The sequence below is a fragment of the Rhynchophorus ferrugineus genome, unplaced genomic scaffold (genome assembly GCF_030347505.1).
Source record: "Rhynchophorus ferrugineus isolate W39M unplaced genomic scaffold, kcgeb_rfMv2 rfM4, whole genome shotgun sequence".
NCBI lineage: Eukaryota > Metazoa > Arthropoda > Insecta > Coleoptera > Curculionidae > Rhynchophorus > Rhynchophorus ferrugineus.
This window is the reverse complement of record NW_027472583.1, coordinates 46,759,850-46,781,748: the sequence shown is the minus strand read 5'-3', so window position 1 is coordinate 46,781,748 and position 21,899 is coordinate 46,759,850. Positions and strand designations below refer to the sequence as shown.

The following is a 21,899-nucleotide window of genomic DNA, read 5'->3' as shown; positions in this document are numbered from 1 at the left end:
GAAATAACAGTACAAATATATAGATTAGTCAACCAAATTAACAAAAATTAAACGATAAAAAATATTGCTCTGTTACATTTTTCGATATATCTCAGGCGTTCCAAAATGTGTTACACACTAGACTGCATGTTAAATTGAAAAAGCTTTTTCCCCATATGCACATTCAAGTGCTGAAATCATACCTCACAGACAGACATTTTATTGTTAAACAGGGTAATACACTGACCTACACCCAATATATTCGGGTGTTTCACAGGGCAGTATTTTTGGCCCATTGTTAGATCTGTTGTACACAGCTGACCTACAGACCTCAAGAAATACTACTGTTGTAGCATGTGCTGACGCTACAGCGGTTTTATTATCACACGAGGATCCAATATCTTATCCAATAAATTGGGGTTGAAAACGTGGCGTATCAAAACAAATGACATAAAATCTACCCAAGTGACCCCAATTCACCCTTTGTAGAAGGGCATATCCATCAATAAAATCGAATAATCATAAACTTCCGCAAACACACAACGTTAAATATCTGGGAATGCATTGTGATCGACGTTTGACTTAGAAAAAATTTATAGTGACAAAACGCAAACAGCTTGGGCTTAAACAAAACAAAATGTATTTCTAGATAGGGCGTAAATCTAAATTATCATTAGATAGCAAGGTTTTGCTGTATACGTCAATACTTAGGCCTATTTGGACGTATGGTATTTAGCTGTGGGGTCCAACTAGATAATCTAACATTGCTGTCTTCCGGAGGTTCCAGAATAAGGTTTTGCGAGCCATCGTTGATGCCTCATATTACTTCTGCAACAAATTGATTTAGCCATAACGAGTGCTATTGAAAGTGGTAGTGCGAAGTACTTTGAAAGATTATTAGTGCATCCCAATGCACTCCAAATAGTTACAAACCAAACAGTTAAATGTGAGTGATGACAGTGTAATGCACAGACTCAAACGCAAACTACCATACGAACTGATTAATAGATACATAGAGTGTAATTGTTTTTAGAATATGCTAGGATAACTTTAAAATAAGTTAGTATAGTATCTAGAATAAGTTTTAGATTATAAGTTATACAGCAGATCACTTATTTAAGCGATCTTCTACATATCAAGATAGTTATATTATATAATGGTAATCATAATAATACTTATTGCCCACGGGCAGAATGTTGAAGGTCTAAGAGATTAATAAAAAAAATGTTGACATGATAAGTTTGCATATGTCGGACTTTTCTTTGACAGATATACTTTCTGATTAAGACACATTAGGTCTCTCCAATATTAAAATATAACTTAATATAGTTTACGTAATAATAGTATTCTGAATGATTTTTTATCTAAACTTATCATAACTCTTAAACAGTTCCAACAATACGTGAATAAACAAATATAACACAAAATATTAAATAACTTTGCTAAAAATTAAACAAAAACTTTCTTTAATGGTTTAAAACATTTATTTTTCGTTTCAATATCACTTCTCATGTAAAATTTAGGGGTTTGTCTTTCGATTCAATATTGCCGGTCCGCATTTTGCCATAAAACGTTAAAAGATTCCAAATTTAAATATTACGCGTCCATTGTTGATTTACGTATAACAGAAACGACGAATAATCTACCAAATAAGTATGAGGAGCTAGCAGCAGAATATTACAACCTGATATTTTTTGATACCAATCTGACGGGTATTCCTGGTTGCCTGATTTGAAAAATTTTAAACCAAAAATATAATTATTGTTCTGTCTCAAGCGAATTCTGCTAATTATACATTATAAAATCTATATTATTTGAGTCTTTGTTAGTGAAGCTCTAATTATTAATTATTAGTATATTTTGGACAATGCTGAGATGAAGCAAACGCCCCAGCCCCAGAATTAATTTTAATAATTTGGAATTTTATTTTAAATAGGATCAAATATCAAAAGATTTAAGTCCTGTAAAAAATGTGAGATGTAGATACGAAGTCATATTGATGAATTCTTTTAAAAAATTACTAAAAAGTAGTGTTGAGGAAAATATTACCTTGTCGAATTATTGGGTAAATATCAGAATTTACAATATATTGAGTTTATACTAAAAAAATAGATTTATAAATTTTAAAGAAATGGACGCACTCTTTTATTCATATATTCTTTTTATAAGTTCCAAATATGTTTCGTCTTATCATTTAAAGGTGTAATCTAAGCTGAGTTTAAACATTCAGTTCTCCCTTTTCTTTTTCCTCTTAATCGATATTTTTTAACACCTTCGCGATCATCATGTTATATCTACGTCAAGATATTCGATGTAAACGTTTTTTTCTCCCAGAAATGCTCAACTGGTATATAAAAATTTCTATGGAGGCTTTTAACTTTTTTATGTTGTGCTGTCGGTTGAATGGTTTTTAGGTTTCATCGGTTTACTACAGATAGAGTAGTCTCAAGGGAGGAAAGCAACGTGTTAATAAAAGAACGTTTGTACGTAATGTAGTACACTAAAAAGATATGACGAAAATTCCAGTTTTTGCGTAATTTTGATATAAAAATGGTAGGTACTTAATAAAACTTGATGAACTTGATTACTTTTTTCCAAAATATATTTTTCTAATTAGTCGGAACTAACAATTATCTGATGACATCTTTCATCGTATAACATTAAGTTTAAATACAATTAATATAAGAAAAATTATTCGCATTTTTATAACGAAAATTCTAAGTATTTACTATTAACCTTAGTTAAATATTAATCTCAATAATGCTTTATTGGCATATTCTCTATTTTAATATACAAACATATCTTATGTTACTTCATTTATTATATGTTCATTTGTCCATATGTTGATTTATAATATAAAGGTAAACAAAGATCACGTAATCTTACCAATGATATTTTGTTAAATAAAGTAGTAATTTAAACTTATCAATATTGTGTTGATTATTGAAACTTAACGGCAATTAGATTTCATTAAAAGCTATTTAAATATGGATAGTGCGTGTTAGTTATTGAGATATTTTAATATGTTTTAACATACAGACATTAATTAAGCTAATTAATGTTACGTATCAAAAATAATGTATATACGAAAATACTGTGGAAGCAAGTTTTAGTAACATATCATTTTTTAGTTACTCCCTTTACTCTGTTATGAGACAAATTTAGTCATTAAATTGTGGTCGGGCGAATTTGAAGCTCGGGCGAGTGGCGAGTAGTTTGAATTATTTTCTGAGGTATTAATCGGTGATGTTTTGTTGACTCATTTGTATTGAGACTTCTACGCCACTTAAAAATCAATCAGTAAAATATAAATATAAAACTGTTTTTTTGATATTTCTGCTTTAGTGAAGAAGTACGAGAATAATTCTATTTAGACATCAAAATTATGACAACAAAATATTAAGATAGATGAAATGTTAATATTACGAATAAATGCAGCAGATAGATAATAGTATATAAAGCATACATGACTAACCCAATACTTGTCAAGTAAAATTTTAAATATAAAGGACTAGAAAGTTTTGTTTTCTTAAATACACTCCTGGTTTAAAAAAAGGGAAACCTCAAAAGATAAAACTTGAGCATTTTAACACTGGTAATTTTGTATTAAAGTCGCCACTTTCGTCAAACCGCCGTGTTATATAAAAGTGTCATTTCTTCTTTTGATATTTCGGATTACTTTTAACAGAAGCCGTTCGTTGCGGATCTGTCGACTAGCTAACGTGTCATAAAAACTGACATATCTTCCGCGCTGTGATGTAAAATAATATATTTTAAATCGATTTTCGTTATAAAATATTGCGGATTTTAAGAAAAAAATTGTTAAAATAGATTTAAGTACACTTTATCGCTACTTATTTTGATTTGCCACTCTATTTACCTGTACCGACAAGCCTCTATAGTTGATTTAAGTTCGAACTTCAAATTTTAGCATGAGTATAAGTGGTCTTGGGGATCGATATGGTATAAGGGATCTGTGGTCTTTTTTAGGAAGGAAGTGTTACTAGTAGTAGTAGTGACTAGTAGTATACTAGTAGTACTGGGGCCATCTGTTTTAAATGGTGTTATGAATGGGATATCTACAAATATATGTCGGGATTATTTCTATCTATATTTACCCTCAGTGTCGTTTTCTATCGCCAGTCAACCAGTCGCCTCTTCTTTACGTTAAATAAAATATATTTTAAGTTAACTATTAGACTGTGACTTCTAAATCCTTTCATAATTTATAATTTATATAATTCCACACAGGAAAACAAAACAAAATTGTGGAAAGCTTTAAATTGAATAGTTGCATTCAACCAAAAGAATATTTATATTCAATATAAATATAAATAAAATAAAGTATATATTAAATAAATAGGGGTAACTAATTTTATCGGCTTATATGATGTACATGATAGTTTCCTATAATTTTGTTGTAAAATTAGATATAAGTTCATTAGGCATTAGAGTTATGTTTAAAAAGATAACAAAAATAGATCAAATAGAGATGGAATGTAGTAATTCGTTTAGTTTGTGTAAATATAGTGGGTATGTGAACGTATTTTATCTGTTTGCTTACTGGTCAATTAATACTGGCGAGACAAGACATGAGCGCAGCTTATGCAAACCTAATATAGCTCATGTATGACAAAGTAACAGCCAATATCAACATTAATGATGTCATGATGGATCGTAATTAGGAAAGTGCCATACCGTAAAATAATATGATGGCACGTAATCTCTCTTCATCTTTCGTTGATGATTAGATATTTTGTATTAGGTTTAAAGTAATATTTTCTAATTAAAAATAGAGCTTTTTCTGACATCGGAGAGCTATCATATATATTACGGATGCTGGACAAATATACTACTGTTCGCCGATAAGAAGTTTATTACTATAACAAATGTTTCTATTTATACTCTGAATCTAATAATGAAAAAGTAGTAATTAATTAATGAAATAGCTCAAAAAAAATGGAAAATAGTATTTCGAAGTATTTTCTGGGATGATCAATATACTTTTGCATACGCTTGAACAAATCTTCCTAACACTTTTTCCACACGGATTTTAAATGCACCATCATCGACTGAAGAAGGTGCGTCGAAAGACGTTTGCTACACCACGCAAATAAATGAAATAAAGGGTGTATGGAATATGCTCCAACAATTCGTACCTTTAGGCTAGTCAGATAAGAGGTTGCTTGAACCATGTGAGAGCTTGTATTGCTATGATGAAAAATGATCCTTCCTTGAGTTCTTTTTTAATTCACAAAGCAGTTCTGTTAAACAAACGGTCAGGCATCATTCAGAATACACTTTTCTACGTTGGTATAATAACATGCTTGACACATGTCCAATTATTTCGAAGAAATAGACGATCTTTAGCTTCGAAATGCGCAGGAATCTCATTTGTTGGATGTGGTTCACCTAGGAAGACCCACACAGTGGCTTCGATTAAATTAGTTATACAAACGTTTTACAATGACTAATGATCCATGCATTTCTGTTTTGACAATCTAAGCACAAGTAATGCCCAAATAACAAAACGTGACTTCCCCTTGACAATGTAAGATAACAGTTACAGCTTTCTATAAGCTACACTTCATTAGATTCGGAAAAATTTCCGTGTGAACATCAATGCAGTGTACATATTGTCCTACTTTGGTGGCGAGCAGGGAGTTGAAAGCGTCGGTTTCGTGACTATTATGGATAATGATAAAACAAATAGTGGGGAGCTCAAAGTATCCGCGTCTAAAACAGTTACGATTGGTTAACAATACTGTTAACGCACGGCGAGAGATATTAGAAGCTCTACGGCATCCACAGCAGCATATTGACTGAGAAGTGGGCATTAACGGCCGCGTATGGATAAATAATCAAAAATTAAAGTGTCATTCATTGTGCCTCGCCTATTTTCTGACACATTTCAGAAATTTAGATCTTTTTAATACGGAGGGTGATATCCTACCAGACCAGACTAGCGAAGCCTAAGTTTTTTAAATCGTAACAAAAGCCTCTTTAACTATGTTTTATTTATTTTGAAAAATGCTGTTAAGAGGTTGTAAAACAACTAACTTGATTTTTTCAGCTACATTAACTTTTCATTCGACCGGTTGAGTGTAATTAATTGATGTTGATATGTTCAATATGTTGTTCTGTTTCCAGTTATCTGCAAATAATTTGTTCTAGATATAATTTCAGTTTCATTACATAGAAGATGACAATAAGAAACTATCATGAAATATAAAATCTGTTCCGATCCAATGCTAGAAAAGTAATATGAACATTAACCCGAAACACGATTTTATGAGTTTCCATAAAATCATCAGCTTACATAAAATGTACATAATATTTTAGCAAATAACGTATTAAACAATAGCTTATTTGACAAGCAGGAAATAAGGACCTCTACTAAGCAAAGATCTGGGCGTATCAACGGGCAGCCAAGAAATTAAAAGATTTGCGAAAAAACATCAAGAAAGATTGCGTGATAACAAAAATGTCGAATTGCTGCAACATGTTTAATGTATTACCTGCCGCAACTTGTAAACTGGTTTTTGAATCAGACATTATTTCTGTCTGCTACGTTCGAATATATAAATACAATACAAAAGTCGTTCGGTTGTGAAATGTATCCAAAATTTTTCAAAACATGAGTGACGATAAAAGGTTATGAATCGACCAACGCTGTTTTGGAGCTTCGTTTTGATAAATCTCAAATCACTTCTGAATATAGTTGATTACTTTGGTTGAAATGCCGAGGCCAAATTAATAGTCGGTCCGAAAATGATGAGGTCTCTTATCAATAACTTCGACTAGGAATAGAATAAAAAAAGGAAAACTGTTAGTTTGGAAAGTATACATAGAAAACTGGAAATAGGCTCCTTCAGGGATCACTTCAAACACCGTTAAAAAACATGAGATTTAAATAGTGTAAAGGTAACCCTCAAATGGGTCCAAGGCAACTTCCAGACATTGCTTTCCAAAAAACACACTTTTAAAATAATATGATAAAATTAAAGGAGACTTGTTATTTCAATTTATGTCATAGGTATTTTAAAATGGAACATTAGGCCTCCTTTGGCAACACGCCAATAAAACGAGGGTAGAAAATGCCAATGAGGGTGAAAAAAGGTAAAAGTTAGAATAACATTTGATTGGGATTTGCAAAAAAATAATATTTTATAATAATTCACTGCAGATATATTCTTTTTCATGCTAGAAATAGGAATTCAACAAAAAGATCCCAACAAGTGGCCGGCAAAGGCTGTAATTAAGGATTGGCTTGCAAAACATAACTTAAATTTTGAAGATACTAAGTTAAAGAAATATTTAAAATCACTTATGTAATTTCCTTTTTAGAAATAAAAGTGAAAAGAATACACAGTAGATCAGATGGCTGAATAATATGGCCAGAGGGTCTTCGTCTTCGTCCCTTTAATTGTACATTTAATCAAATCGGGATGTGGCGAAAAATGACTACAGTAGTCGAATACGCAGATCGAGAAATATATACAGGCAAGAACTGTTTGAATATGTGGAAATGATTGGCTGTAATAACACCCTTAAGTTTGGATGAATTCCATTAGACACACAGATGAAGACATTGAGAAATGGAATGTAGAATGGTGTTAGATTGGAAATTAACGGCTTAGTTATTGACTTGAGTCTCAGAATTTGAATGTGACAGTCAGTGAATGAAACATTCTGGAGGTGGGATTCAATGCTAACAATACCAAGGCAAGGCGATGAGAGAGGAAACAACTAAAAGAGAGTATATAGTTAATATAGGAAAACGGTAACAAAACGTATTCTAGAGTGTTAAAGATTTATGTGCATAGACATGCGCGTAATTATGCAGAATAATTATGAGCATTTGGTTAGAATATATAAGGAGCAAATGAATACTAACGGTTTGGTAGATATGTAAATGCAGTAATTAAATATAATTTCATTAAAAAAATTAACACAGCTACTAGCAGATGAAACTAAGGAGAAATTCGGTGATATTAAAATGATTTGGTACGAAAACACGGCGACGAAGGAAACAAGAACTAAGCATAAAAATGTAAATAAGGAAAGCAAAATATATTATTTGGATGTATAATTATTAATTAGGTCGATTAAATCTCCAGGTAATACAATAGGCGGTTTAGAAAAGATTTCAATATAAATAAAACAAGATAACTTTATTTAACCTACAAACTGTTGTGACTGTTTAATTAACTGTAGTTTAAGTCGTTCGATAATATATTCATAAGAAGTCCTGAAATGTAAATATTTATTTTTATAACTTTTTTTTCACTATATTATTTATATTTGAATGTTGTTATATATCGAAATAAAAATAAAATAAAATGCATAAAATGTCAACGTTAAATGTGGTTAGTTCCTTGTGCCGTTTTGACATCATAAGATGACGTGAGTTCACTGTTACTTCGATGTCTTAGATGGATATGGAACAATATTAATGTAGAATTACTAGATAGTTGATAATGTTAATAGTTTACTTTTAAGTAAAATAAATGAAATAAATTATAGTGGCTGTAAAAAATAAATAATAAAAAAAACTGAAAACACGTTGTAATTCCATTGTCTCATTTTTTTTCTCTAAAAAGCTATTCGATCGATCCGAAAATGTCAACGCGAACCTTCTGATTTAAATTGGCCTAATTAAGTGTTTCAACTGTTTGTTTAAAGACAGGAAACTTAATTCTTTGACGTTCAAGTTTGCTCATAATTCATTTGTAAAAGCTGGGGGGGCTCCGAAAAGTTTTTGAGTTTCCTCTGGTGTATAAGAATTAGGCAGTTCGTAAAGATTATATCGTTGATGTTCTTAATAATATTTGTTTATAAGTTTTACGTTTATTGGCCCGGTGGAAGAAAATGGTTTCTTTTTTAATTAGTCGTAAATATTCGGACTGAGAGTTAAAATTATTACTAATTAAAATATCCGGCGATGCTTTCGTTCGTCAATTATTAAATACGTTTAATAAATTATCATGCATTTTAATATAGATATTGTGATATTAGTGTGATTAGGTATTTAATCCATTTTATATTAATGTACACCATCAATTCAATAATTAATGATACTATATGAAATGGGTTTATTATAAAGTGAACAAGTTAATTAATTTATTGTTTTATATTTTAACTATTTTAAGTACAGTTTTATTTTAAAGCTTCCTTTTTTATCAAAATTTGTTTGTAAAATCTAATATTCTGGTTGTTGTGTGCGTTCTGTTGTGTTAAGAGTACCTTAAAGATGCTGTTTACGCAGTAGTTAACAGCTATTGAACGCTGATGGAAAAGCCGATCGAAATTTTCCATAAGAGTCTAAGTTTGATGAGCTGAAATATACATTTTACAACAAGCTTATCGACAAGCAATGAATGTATACCATTATCACTTGTTCTAACATCATATTCTAGGACAGATACAATTTCTTCAAAAATGTACCTTGTTCCTTTTCCGCATATTATTGCGATATGGTCTTGAAGAAATATTGCAAATTACAAAAAGGGATGAATTAAGCAATTGGGAAAAAAACGGAAGATTTAGTTTGATTCATTCGTATAGACGATAATAATTGATATAATAATTGATATATTTAACCAATTCAGCATGCCAAGGTTGTTCGGTTGTCAAATGTCTCCAAAATTCTTCAAAACATTAGTGACTATAAGAGGTTTTAAATGGACAAACGCTGTTATGGAGCTTTGTTTTGATAAATCCCAAATCGCTTCTTAATATTTTTGATTACTCTGGTTGAAAATGCCGAGGCCAAATGAATAATCAGTCAGAAACAGATTAAGTCTTTTAAGTCTTTAAGTAATCATTTATAACACTGTCAGAAAACATAATATTTAAATAGTATTCAAACAACAAGACAACCTCCAAATAGGTCCAATGCAACTTCCAGACATTGTTTTAATTGCAAAAGAATACAATTTTTAAAAATATAATAAAATTAAGGGAGACTTGTTATTTCAATTTATGTCATAAATATTTCAAAATGAATCGTTAGGCCTCCTTTGGTAACACGTTAATAAAAAGAGTGTAAATGCTGATCAAAAAATTAAAAGTTACTACTGCATGTATGCAATGAATTTATACCATTATCACTTGTGCTAACATCATATTCTAGGACAGATGCAGGTTCTTCAAAAATGTTCCTTGTACTCTTTCCGCATATGTTGCGATACGGATTTGAAGAAGAAGTTTGCAAATTACAAAAAGAAATAAAATAAGAAATTGGGGAATTCGTATAGACGATAATAATTAAGGGAATTACTATTAATCACTAAGACTTTTCTCACAAGAACTGAAAATGTCCAAATATTAAGAAATATCGATATCATTTTCACAAAAGCGGCGTTCTTGCATTTTTAGCATACCTAGTAAAAATTAAATTAAAATTTTGTTTTATTATTAACTAGATAATCCAGTGAGTTTTGTATCAATTCAAAATCTTTTCCGACAATAGCCACTTGGCTATATTTGTTTATATACGGATTTATTTTCCTTTGATTATTAAATTAAACTTGCTTATAATTCAAATACATATAATATGCAGTTAATCAATTTGCCGCATTGCCAAAGGCGCATTGTCGATTTTATGGTTGCCAGATGGCATTCGTTCTAACGCTATTTTGAAGATCTAGACTAAATAGTTGTTCTAATGAAGAAGCATTCACGGTTTTTGGAAAATGGTTATCTTCACTGTTCAATTGTGAATACAACGCCTATCAATTTTTGCATTCTAATTGCTCATATACTACGAAACAAAGGGTAGGCTTTCATATGAATTTAAATTTCAGGAAATATTTAGTTTAATTAAATGAAGTCTGAGACTAGTCAGTGCTCTCCTTCAAAAATAAATAAATATACCTACAATCAGTATAGACATATCTGACATGACATTGAAAGTTTTTACGTAGCCATTCAATGATTTTTTGACTCGAAATTGGAGCTGGCATTTTCTTCACTATGAAATATGACATGTCCATGGGAAGGATCCCCAAGAATCATATAGTGTCGCAGTTCATCCGAACCCTATATTCTCAAGTTCAAGAGGAAAATTAACTTCATAACCTGTTTATTTGTTCGGCTTCAGGCGCTCAATGTTTACTCAGGTAGAAAATTTATATGTTTAGTACAGAGACGTTATATCAATCTTGGGATAATAATGCAACAATTTTTAGCAAGTTTCTCGGTGCAACTTAAAACTTCCTTAACAGCCAGAAGGACCTCGTGGGTGAAAAAGAAATACTGAGGGATGCTAAAAACATTGGGTCCGTCTTAAAATCTAATAAATATTAGCAAGAATACTGTATGTAGGTTGACACATAAGTATTTTCTAAAGGGCAATCCTTCCCCTATTTGTTAAGAGTGTAGCACAGAATTGATTGTCAGACATCTTTTAACAGAGTATAGATTATACTGATCGCGGAGGCAGCGTTTTAGAATTGGTGGCAGGCTGTGGGGAAGTGCCTCAAGCCTTATAACCTTGCGAATCTTCAGTCATGAATTATGATTATGAATGTTTTATGGCTTTCTAGACTGCCACAAAATTTTGGTTCGCTGTATTAAAACGTGTAAACTATTCCGCGATATGAAGTATATATACGCGATATATATATATATATATATATATATATATATATATATATATATATTTATATATATATATATATATATATATATATATATATATATATATATATATATATTTATATATATATATATATATATATATATATATTTATATATATATATATATATATATATATATATATATATTTATATATATATATATATATATATATATATATATTTATATATATATATATATATATATATATATATATATATATATTAAGATGTATATATTTATGTATATAACGTTCTGTAAGGATCTAATATTCCAATATTTTTTTACTTTAAAAATACATTGGTACAAATTAATCTTTTTCAATTAAACATTAACACCACAGATTTTGAAAAATATCATTCAAGCGATTTCCTAAATTAAAAGCAAACTTTTTCATGCCATATATTTTTTTTTCGTCTAATTACGGCCTAAAGAATTGGAATTTAGCATTAAAGTCAAAGTCAAATTTTGTGTTGGCCCGTGTAATCCATGACATTTTGCATTTGTAATTATCGATTAGGTTCATCGTCAGTCACAAGACGTCATAGAAATCTTCTTATTTTTGTTTGGTACGCAACGAAATAAAATGTTTGGGCGCAGTATTCAAAATATTTGAAATGTATATGAAAGGCTGTTAGGCAGTGAAATGTTTTTTGAGAAAAGATTTGTTTCGGACAATAGCGTATACTTTATAATCACGACATATTGTGGAGTCTAACAATTAATTGATCATTTTATTGCATGGGAGTATATTAACATTTTTGAATCACGAAATTTGTTTATCGTTAGAAGGATTACTGAAGGTCATATACCTCAATATGTATAAAATACCAGACCAAAAAGAATTTTTATTGCGATAAAAGTTTTCTTAAAATTTCTAAAAGACTCCATACAAATTGAACGTTTTTGAATCACGAAATATTTTTATCGTCAGAAAGATTACCGAAGGTCATATATCTCAATGTGTATAAAATCCTTTATGTATAAATACCAGACCTAAAAGAATTTTTATTTGGATCAAAGTTTTCTTAAAATTTCTAAAAAACGTAATACAAATTGAACGGTTGATGAAATTCAACAGCAAATATCTGTCGAGTATCGATTTAGAAGCTTTTCCTTTATCTGAATAAATCGGCGAAGACGTATCTGTCGCCTTTTAGATGAAAATCGAGGTAACCGATAAATATCGATTCAAGTTTGATGTAAAATTGTCGATTGTAATAAATTTGTTCAATAAACCGAGGAACTCTATCTTAACGGCATCAGTTTTGTCAATATAAACAAAGTGGGTTTTACGCAGCACTATTAGAAGTATTTGTAATTTTTCTTTTTATTGCAAAATAGATTTTTAATAAAGAAATTTTTATACAAGATAAAAGCTTTTCTATAGAAACATTTTTATAGGGATGCTTATAGGTTAAAATAGATATTCGTTAATTTTTGTAATACTAACACATAAGTCAGTTAGTTGGTTCAAGCAAAATAAGTTAATGCGTAATAGTCTTGTAAACAAGTCATTATTTTCTGTATTTATTGAATCTGAAATATCATATTTAGTCTAAAAAGTAACTTGTCAGATATTTTGTGATTTAAACAAATTTTCGGAAACCCAATAGTGGGAATCAATAATGTGCAGAGCTATAATCTTTTATGTCAAAAACAGAAAGTGTTAAAATTTTAAACCATTAGCTATGGAACTGCCCTCAATAATCTGTTAAATTTAAATCGCTAGAAAAAAGCATTGGGGATTATAAACTGTTAAATTAAAACACTATCGTTCCGATATACATAGTGTTTCATAAAAGTTAATATTTGTTAGCTTGCTGAATGAATACAATGAATCTGAGGCGTGGAGCGGTATGCCAATTTGTTATCTGACTATAGAGCATATCTAAGTGGCGGGCCGCGCGTTATGTATACAAGGTTTCACAAAAACCTTAATTCAGCCATTGCAGGATGTAAAAAACACAGAATATGCGTGTTACACAGAATGCGTGAATGTGCATGAATATTTAAATTCTGAAATGCGTAAAAGTTTTAAATAACAGGTAAATTGAAAAGTCCCGGGCTTACCATTGTAAAACACATTTTTTTGGACAAATTAGGTTTTTTAATTCAACATAATTCCCTTCAAGGGTGATACACCGATTATAGCGACCCTTCAACTTTTCGATAACATTTTGTACTACGATTTGTCCTTTGCTTCAAAATAGGCCTCATTTTTGGCGGTTACCCCTTCATTAGACGAAAAACACGTGAAACATTGATGGTTGATTTTACTGGGGTAGTGTCCGGTAACTCTGCATGAAGCCAAGTTTTTGCGTCAACTGTATTTATTCCCTTCAAAAAGCAATATTTATCAACACGCGAAATTCCTTTATATCCATCTTTTTCATATTAACAAAAGTTGCTTCACTCAAAATGCTACAATTCACAAACTAATGATCCAAGGACTAACTAAAAACATATGGATTTAATTCTGGTGGTGCCATCTATGTATCAGGCCGGGGACTTTTCAATTGACCTATTATGCATAGACCATCACTCTACCGCACAGTTGGTGTAAATATGTAAGTAGAAATACTGCTACTAGAGAGAAATGAATTCGAAATGAAACTATTAAAATATATTCATTAGACTTCTTTACATCAAACGAGTTCTGAGTTCGCGAAGAACAATGGGACGATATTATATTTAGTAAATTAATTTCCAAATTTTGCATTCTTATACACCTTTAATAGAACAATTTTCTTTATTTTATAAAAAAATCACCTTAGTACTATTTTTTACAGAAACGGCATCTAAAATGATGCTCGAATTATTTTCTAAATTCATATACATCAAAGCACAACCAAACGTAATAACTGAAAATACTAAAAATCAGGTGTACTTGAGATTATCAATCAAAAGTGTTTCGAGCTTTGCAGCACAATAAATAAACGATACATAGTCAGCAATGAAGATGCAAACATATATTGTCATCGATATCTTTAGACATCAATATTTAGATAAATTTAACTAGCTACAAACGGTAACATATTTGTTGATACATATATATTGCCGTTAAGGTCCTGGCTAATTTTAAGACTGCTTTTATGGCGAACGCGTTAGAATAGCCAGTTTTAATAGTCAAAAGTCCTGAGTGCCTCTGAAAAGTTATCTTCTTTTTTTAAATATACCAGTTTTTAAATCAAATTAATAGTTGTTAGTTCTAAACCCTTTCCCATTCTGTAACTGACGCAGTCGGTAGGATTCCTGGGAATTCATAAGGCTGTTCTCTTTTAAATTAAATCAATTAACCTGAATCAAATTAATTATCAAGCAATGAAGACAGGTTGATGTTGGATTGGCACTCGTAGCATTTCTTGGTGTAGTTAAGTGAATTTTGTACAAAAGGATCGTAGGTCACAAAAGGTGAATTCAATATGATCAAAGATATCTAGTTATAAGCTGTTACAAATAAGAAATATTCGAGTTCTAGAAAACACCCTTAATCCGTAGATTCCCGGCAAAAACATCTCAGTTCAGTGTGAAAGGCTACTAAAGGCGGACTGAAGTTGCTGTGAAGAAACATCACAAGCAACCATAGGCGGATTGTAGTAGCTCAGTTTCCTAACTGCAGACTATTGAATTCTGGGGTCATCAAAACTTGTAAAACCATTCCATAGAGGGATATAATTAAAATTTGGGTAGAAACCATGATATTTCGAAGATCTTCATAGGCAAACTGACGTACGAAAGTACGAACTTTACAACAAATACATCTGTCCAGACCTAAACAATCAAGACAACCTCTTTAGGAGGGAGGTGTGTATTATGAAACCCTTACAGGTTTGGCTATATTTGTGACAGGTACCTAAATATGACAATCTGATGTTGATACAAGGAAACCTAAGATATGAGTGGAAATATATTAGAGACGTTAAATAATTTTATTCAATAGACCCTGTAGCGACCTTGAGGTATGTCGAATTTTACATAGTGGAATAACGGTCTATAAAATACTCAGAAATATAATCCCAGATGTTGAACACGGGCGGGGTACCAGCAGCGCCAACTGCAACCCGATGACGAATAACTGGCAATCCTGAGACATTTATTTGGAATGTTATTGAAGGGTATTTCGATCATTCAGTAACCGACCATCGTTTGGTTTAGATGTGCCACCATCGACTGCCCAAGCCCCGTCTCCAGGTAACACCGCTGCCACCCATTTTATCTATTTTGTATTATCAACATTTTTTGTATTGCCAATAAATAACGGTTACATAATGTAAACACAACTGTTTCTTTTCGTTTTATCTCCATTCACCGAGCCATATTAGTTCACCCTAAAACGCCAATTCAAGTCTGAACGCATATATTACATATATGAGTGACCGCGAAAGCTCAAAGTCTAAAAAATTGTATAGTATGTTCTACCTAAAGAATGCCATCAAACAAGTATCGCATTTACCTCTCATGATTTTGTGTAACTTTCTCGCTAGAAATAGGTTGACTGCAGTTATTTTAAATTGTACTACAGACATAAGACTTACTCACATCATGTTTATAGACATTAAAACAAGTCAAGGAATTGAAGTACCTACAATTGTGTACCAAATGAAGCTTGCTTGATTTAATATATCACACTAAATAAACTACAACATGAATTGATTAACTTTCATTTCGTCGCACCCAGTGCGGCATATTTTAATTAGCTGATAATTATGTAGCATGATTTATAATTAATTAAATATGTCGGATTATGAACATAGCAAAGTGTTTTTATAATGCTTTCAGAAAATGCGCCGTCGAAAGATAACGTATTTTTGTGAATACATACGGTTCGAAGTCATTTCATTTTGGAAGACAATGGGCGACTTATAATCGAAGAATTATATCACTCATCAATTGACTTGAGATACTGAGTGACATTTTTTTAATCGTGATTTAATGTTCAATACTGAATGATTAAAAAATAGAAAAGAAGGATATTATATTGTAGTAAACCAAACATCTTACTTGCTAACTATAATGGATCTCATTCAGCAAGTGTAAAGTGTTTTATGTTAAGTCCAGCGAATCATCAACATGAGTTCAAAATTCACTCTGTCTATTTATGCAAATAAAGTGAATTGATGTCGATAGCAATTGATGCCTCTGAATGGTATATTGGTGGCAAAATGAAATACCAAAAAAAACAAAACCCAAAGAATATAGTTTTATGCTCAATTTGGAAGGAACAAATGGTTTAAAGTCGCCAATACATTTACAGACAACGGAGTCTTTATGGTGTGGGGAGCGCCACTTGGCTTAAAAATAGAAAAATACATTAATTTAAAAATATTTTAATCTCAGAAACGATATGAAATAATTCCAACAACTAATAGAAAAATAAAGCTTCACCTAACATAAAAAACAATCGATAATACAATTTGCATATTGTTCTAGCTCTAGGAATACTATATTAACGGTTGTTAGGGCTTTGAATAAGTTCTCAACGTTTTCCAGAAGATATAGTTAACAGGATTAACAAGTGCGTATGTTTAAGGATGATAGCGCACCTATAAGCTAGCAAGCAAGTATAAGCAAGCTTGCAAACATAATGGATCGTGATATAGGCCCTACCATGCATTAAAACCGTCGACAAAGCCGTATATACATAGTTCGAAACTTCTGCTCAGCATTAGGTGAACCCAATGAAACCATTATAGGAAATCGGTATTGATTGCAATTGTTCTATTTCAGTCGAGTCTTTACAATAAAATGGTCGTTAGACTCGGGGAGTTAATTAATTTTGAGGGGTTTACGATATATGAAATAACTTGTACTATAAAGTTAATGTCAATATGTGAAACTTGTGTTAAATTTCTTTTATATGTTATTTAGTTGTATTAAAAATAAAAATTCATCATCACAAAAAATGTTCATCAAAATTTAAAGTTAAATTAATAACATACATTCTACCAGCTTTGAAAAAAAAATCGTATACACCATATGGACTAAATGTTGAAATGTCGGTCCTGCTCGTCATGATTCCTGAGGCGAAGCAGCCGAACTACGAGCGCGGCCGAAAATTCAACTTTCGACCATTGTGGTGTAATATACTATTTTAAGTCTCCTTTTTAACGACGAGGGTTTATCTGGACTGGACCTACAGTTTAACATGGACTCCGAACCACGGTCCTCGGTATTAAACCTATTGACCAGCCAGTAATTAACTTAGAGACCATCCTAGAAGATATCCGGTTTTACCCAGCCAGGTTACTGGCGTGAGAGGATTTTTCCTTGTCTTAAAATTACAATCACAAACATAAAGTGCATCGATGTCCAGCAGGATTCAGTATGAGGTCCGTCCTGTCTCCTTGAATAGTGCGCCAATGAAGCTGGCAGAAGCAAAATTAAATTAAGACAAACAGATAATAAGTCATAATAACCAGATTAGAAAAATAATCGAACATCTATGCCAACACTGTTGCTTTAAACTAAACTTTTACTAATTAACAGATCTTGTATGCAAATGCCAAAAAGTGTGTGGAAAAAAATTAATTTATTTAAATTGTAGCTACACCGAATTTATTGTTTTACATAAAGTTATTCTTTTAAAGAAATTTAAAGGTTTACATCGTTTGTAGGTTTTTCTATTAAATTTTAATTCAACAGAAGAAAATGTTTTAGAGAAAGTATCTATAGAAAGTTTAGAGATATACAGCTCTTTGAAGTATGTAGAGCATCCCTTCATACACTTGGGTAATATAGGATTTAAATAGTGTAAAGAGAACCCACAGATCTAATGGGAAATCCAGACGTTGTGTTCTTAATTGTAGTTTTAAGTTCTTCGATATTATATGTAATAGATATACTATAATGTTAAAATAAATTATATTTGATAACATTTTTTCAATTATTTTATTTATATTAGACTTTTCTTGCGCCAAAGCCAAACTGAACTAAAACTGCATGATGGTGGAGATAAATTAATTTTCTCAGTTTACGATATTATTTCATTAGTAAATTTGTTTAGATAATTTAGTGCTTTTTTTGGTTAAAGCGCCGAGACATTATCTTTACGAAACAATGCCTTCGTCGTAAATTCCGAATTGCGTAGTGCAAAATAAAACAAATGGCACACAGACCCGAACAGTTTCAATATAAATGTTTATGGACTGTAAAGCAAAACCTAAGTGGCAAATAAATTAGATTTTTTCGTCAATAAAACGCGGCACTTACTCGAGAAATATGATGTCGGAACATTTCTGGGTATATTCCAAAAACTCGTTTTTTTACAGTCGCTCACGACCAACGCTGAAAAATGAATTGTTTTTCCAAGTTTCGAATGTCGTCGCAAATAAAATCTCCCCCCGTTTTCGAGTTCTCCCCCAAAAATGGGGTAGCACTTTGTTCCGAGGGGCCCTTTTTTATTATTATTTAACTAATTCGAATAGGAATAAATTATCTTCCGGCTTATTTGTATAACCGCAAGAAAAATCCAGATTTCGGGATTACCGCGGGATCGAGGATATTGGGAAGTTATTCTTTTTGTTGGAGTTTTAACTGTTCGGCGCTGATAGCCGATTGCTGAATTTTTCTATATTTTTTAATTATTCGTTAGAAATAAATCTGTCCTTTTCCAAAAGTCATTTATTTCGATATTAGCATTTTTTAATTGCTTTTTTTTAAGCAAACAGACAAAAAGGGGTTGACGTTAATTAATTACGAAATAAAACAAAAGAACATTGGGTTTGCCAGGAAGTAATTATCATTTCTAAGAGTGAAATATATGTTCGAAAAATATGCATAAAAATATAGCTTTAATTAATAATATTATTGATAATAATCAATCTATACAATTATATTTATTAGAATTTTTTTAGAAATATTATATTTTAAAGTAAACATCGTGTCCTTTAAAGACATCCAATAATTTGGGCAGATATTGAGGCAACAAAACGTCCCTCAAAGAAGACATCCTCAAGCCTCGACTTCTTCCAATAGTTAATAAGTTTCTGCATTTTGTTAAAATATGGAATACTTGTTTTTGTCCCTTGCTATTAGGACACAGTAGTCTCTCAGTTCGATCCATCAAGAAGGAATGGGCAAATATGCAGTCACAAATCAAAAATTTGTTAAATGTAATTTCTAAAATTTTCTTTCCTGGAGTCCTAAGTTAAAACAAATCCTTCTTAATAGGCCAAAGTTTGTTTTCCTCCTCCACAAAGCCTCAGTTTAGTTTGTCATCAATCAGATCCAGACAAATACGATGCTATTTTGTCGAGACATAACTCGACAGTATAATTCAAAATTTGCATCTCTAGCGTGTATGAGGAAAATAGTTTGCAGCGAGATTCGAAAGTGAGAACATATAAACCAGGTTTTAGCATGACTGTTAACGCAGACTATAAGATTTAGGGTCTCTTTTACTTTTTTTAATTACATCTTACATTCGATATGCTTAATATAATCTTAATTTACGAATTAATGAATTATTACTATTCTGTTATACTTGCGTTAATACACAAGCAAGGCGAGTACGGGCATTAATACATCAGTATGTATTTCCCAAATTTAATTAAATCTACTTAAGATAAACTTAAGAATACACTTACACAGTAAACAAATTCATGTAGTTTATTTCTCGTCAATCTTCTGATTTTCTGCATGTTATCCAGTAACTGAATTGCTTCCACGCTCATTTTCTGTTTTGAGGCGAAATCTTGGATTACTTCGTTTGTCCATTTGAATGCGATGTCATCGTATATATTTTTGCTCTTTTAAGAATTGGCAACTTATCGTATAATATTGTTTTGGATGAGTTGGATTGCTAGATGGTTTGATGTTTTAGTGCAATCCCATAGGTCTAAGTTGACTTTATAATTGACTGATAAGCTAATCTCTTTGACCTTATGACAAATTGAGAATATCTTCCTACTAACCAGTACAGTTTCTTGGCTTGGAGTCTAATACACTCTGCTTTTCGTCTAACAAGATGTTTCCAATTTATTCTATCATCGATATATATTCCGAGGAATTTAGCTGAGGAATCAGGTATTTATCATGTGACATAATTCGTTCAAACGCAAAATTAACATGGACGGATTTGGAGCTATTAAGCTGCGTTTTACGGTCTCTAATCCATTTGTAAATGCTAGTTGTACTCCACAGTTCAATATCATAGCTCCGAATGGACCCAGGTATTGACTTAAGTAGTAAAACCTTATTATCTAATGATAATTTAAACTTATGCCAGTTATCAGCCAATACATTTGGTTTAGTCTAACCCCAAGATGTTTGCGTTTTGTCACTATATGTTTTTCCATGTCAAACGGCGATCAAAAGCCATTCCCTGATATTTAACATGATTATTCAATTTTGCTGACGGACATATTCTTCTACAACTTTTGCGATGATAACTGTGTCATCGGCAAATTTTCCAAGCACTGTTTCATTTGTTGTTGGGATATCAGCAATATATAGCAGGTATAGAAATTGTCTCAAGACACTGTATGGGTAACTCCAGCCGCAACAGGGTTAAGTATTGAGAGTGCACTTTCATGCGAGGCTTTCAAATTTATTTCAAAAATATATGATTCCAGCAATCGACAGTAATTCTGAGGTAGCAATTTGCTCATTTGTAGATTAATCTCAAATGACATATCCGGTCAAAATCTTGTGGGGGCATATTGTAGGGCAGTATTTCTCTTCTTCAAATGCTTTTTCAACAACCGCTGTTATCCTGTGAACTTGGTCGATTGTCGAGTAGTGATATAGAAACCGGAAATTTCATATTTCTGTATTTTTTGTTTTTTTTTATTGCTGAAATTTCAGAAGTAAAAATCTTTAAAATTGGCCATCCGAGGGGTTTAGGGCCATCCGTAGAAATTACATCACAATTTCAGTGTTTTTATAGGATTTTAATTTTGTTTAAGATATTGAGATTGATTTTTACAAGAAAAATTTAATTTTGTATGATAGGTATGTAATTTTTTTTGATATCTTAGTGATGGAATATTTTCGTCCTCTCCAGGTTGCGATTATATAGTGAGTATGTCTAACTGAGATGAGACTGTCAACTGTCATAAGTCCGGGCTATGATTCTTATATTTTGTTTGAGAGCTAGTTCCATTGTTCGAAACTTAAATGTGACTAGATTCAAGTGTTCATAGAATCATTCTCAAGGTAGTATTTTGTATTCTTTCTATTCTTCTTATATAAGTGGTAGAGGCTGAATTATATAAGGCGCAGCGATGATCTAATTTCGACGCGTCTATAAATATATAGTGCTTAATATCAAAGATTA

The 21,899-nt window shown here is 31.3% G+C and overlaps 1 protein-coding gene across 1 annotated transcript in view; it reads right to left on the bottom strand.

The window, feature by feature from the left end:
• Nucleotides 1-21,899, bottom strand: part of LOC143196536 (limbic system-associated membrane protein) — a 357,229-nt gene that overhangs the window by 155,187 nt on the left and 180,143 nt on the right. The gene's annotated exons all lie outside the window — the stretch shown is intronic.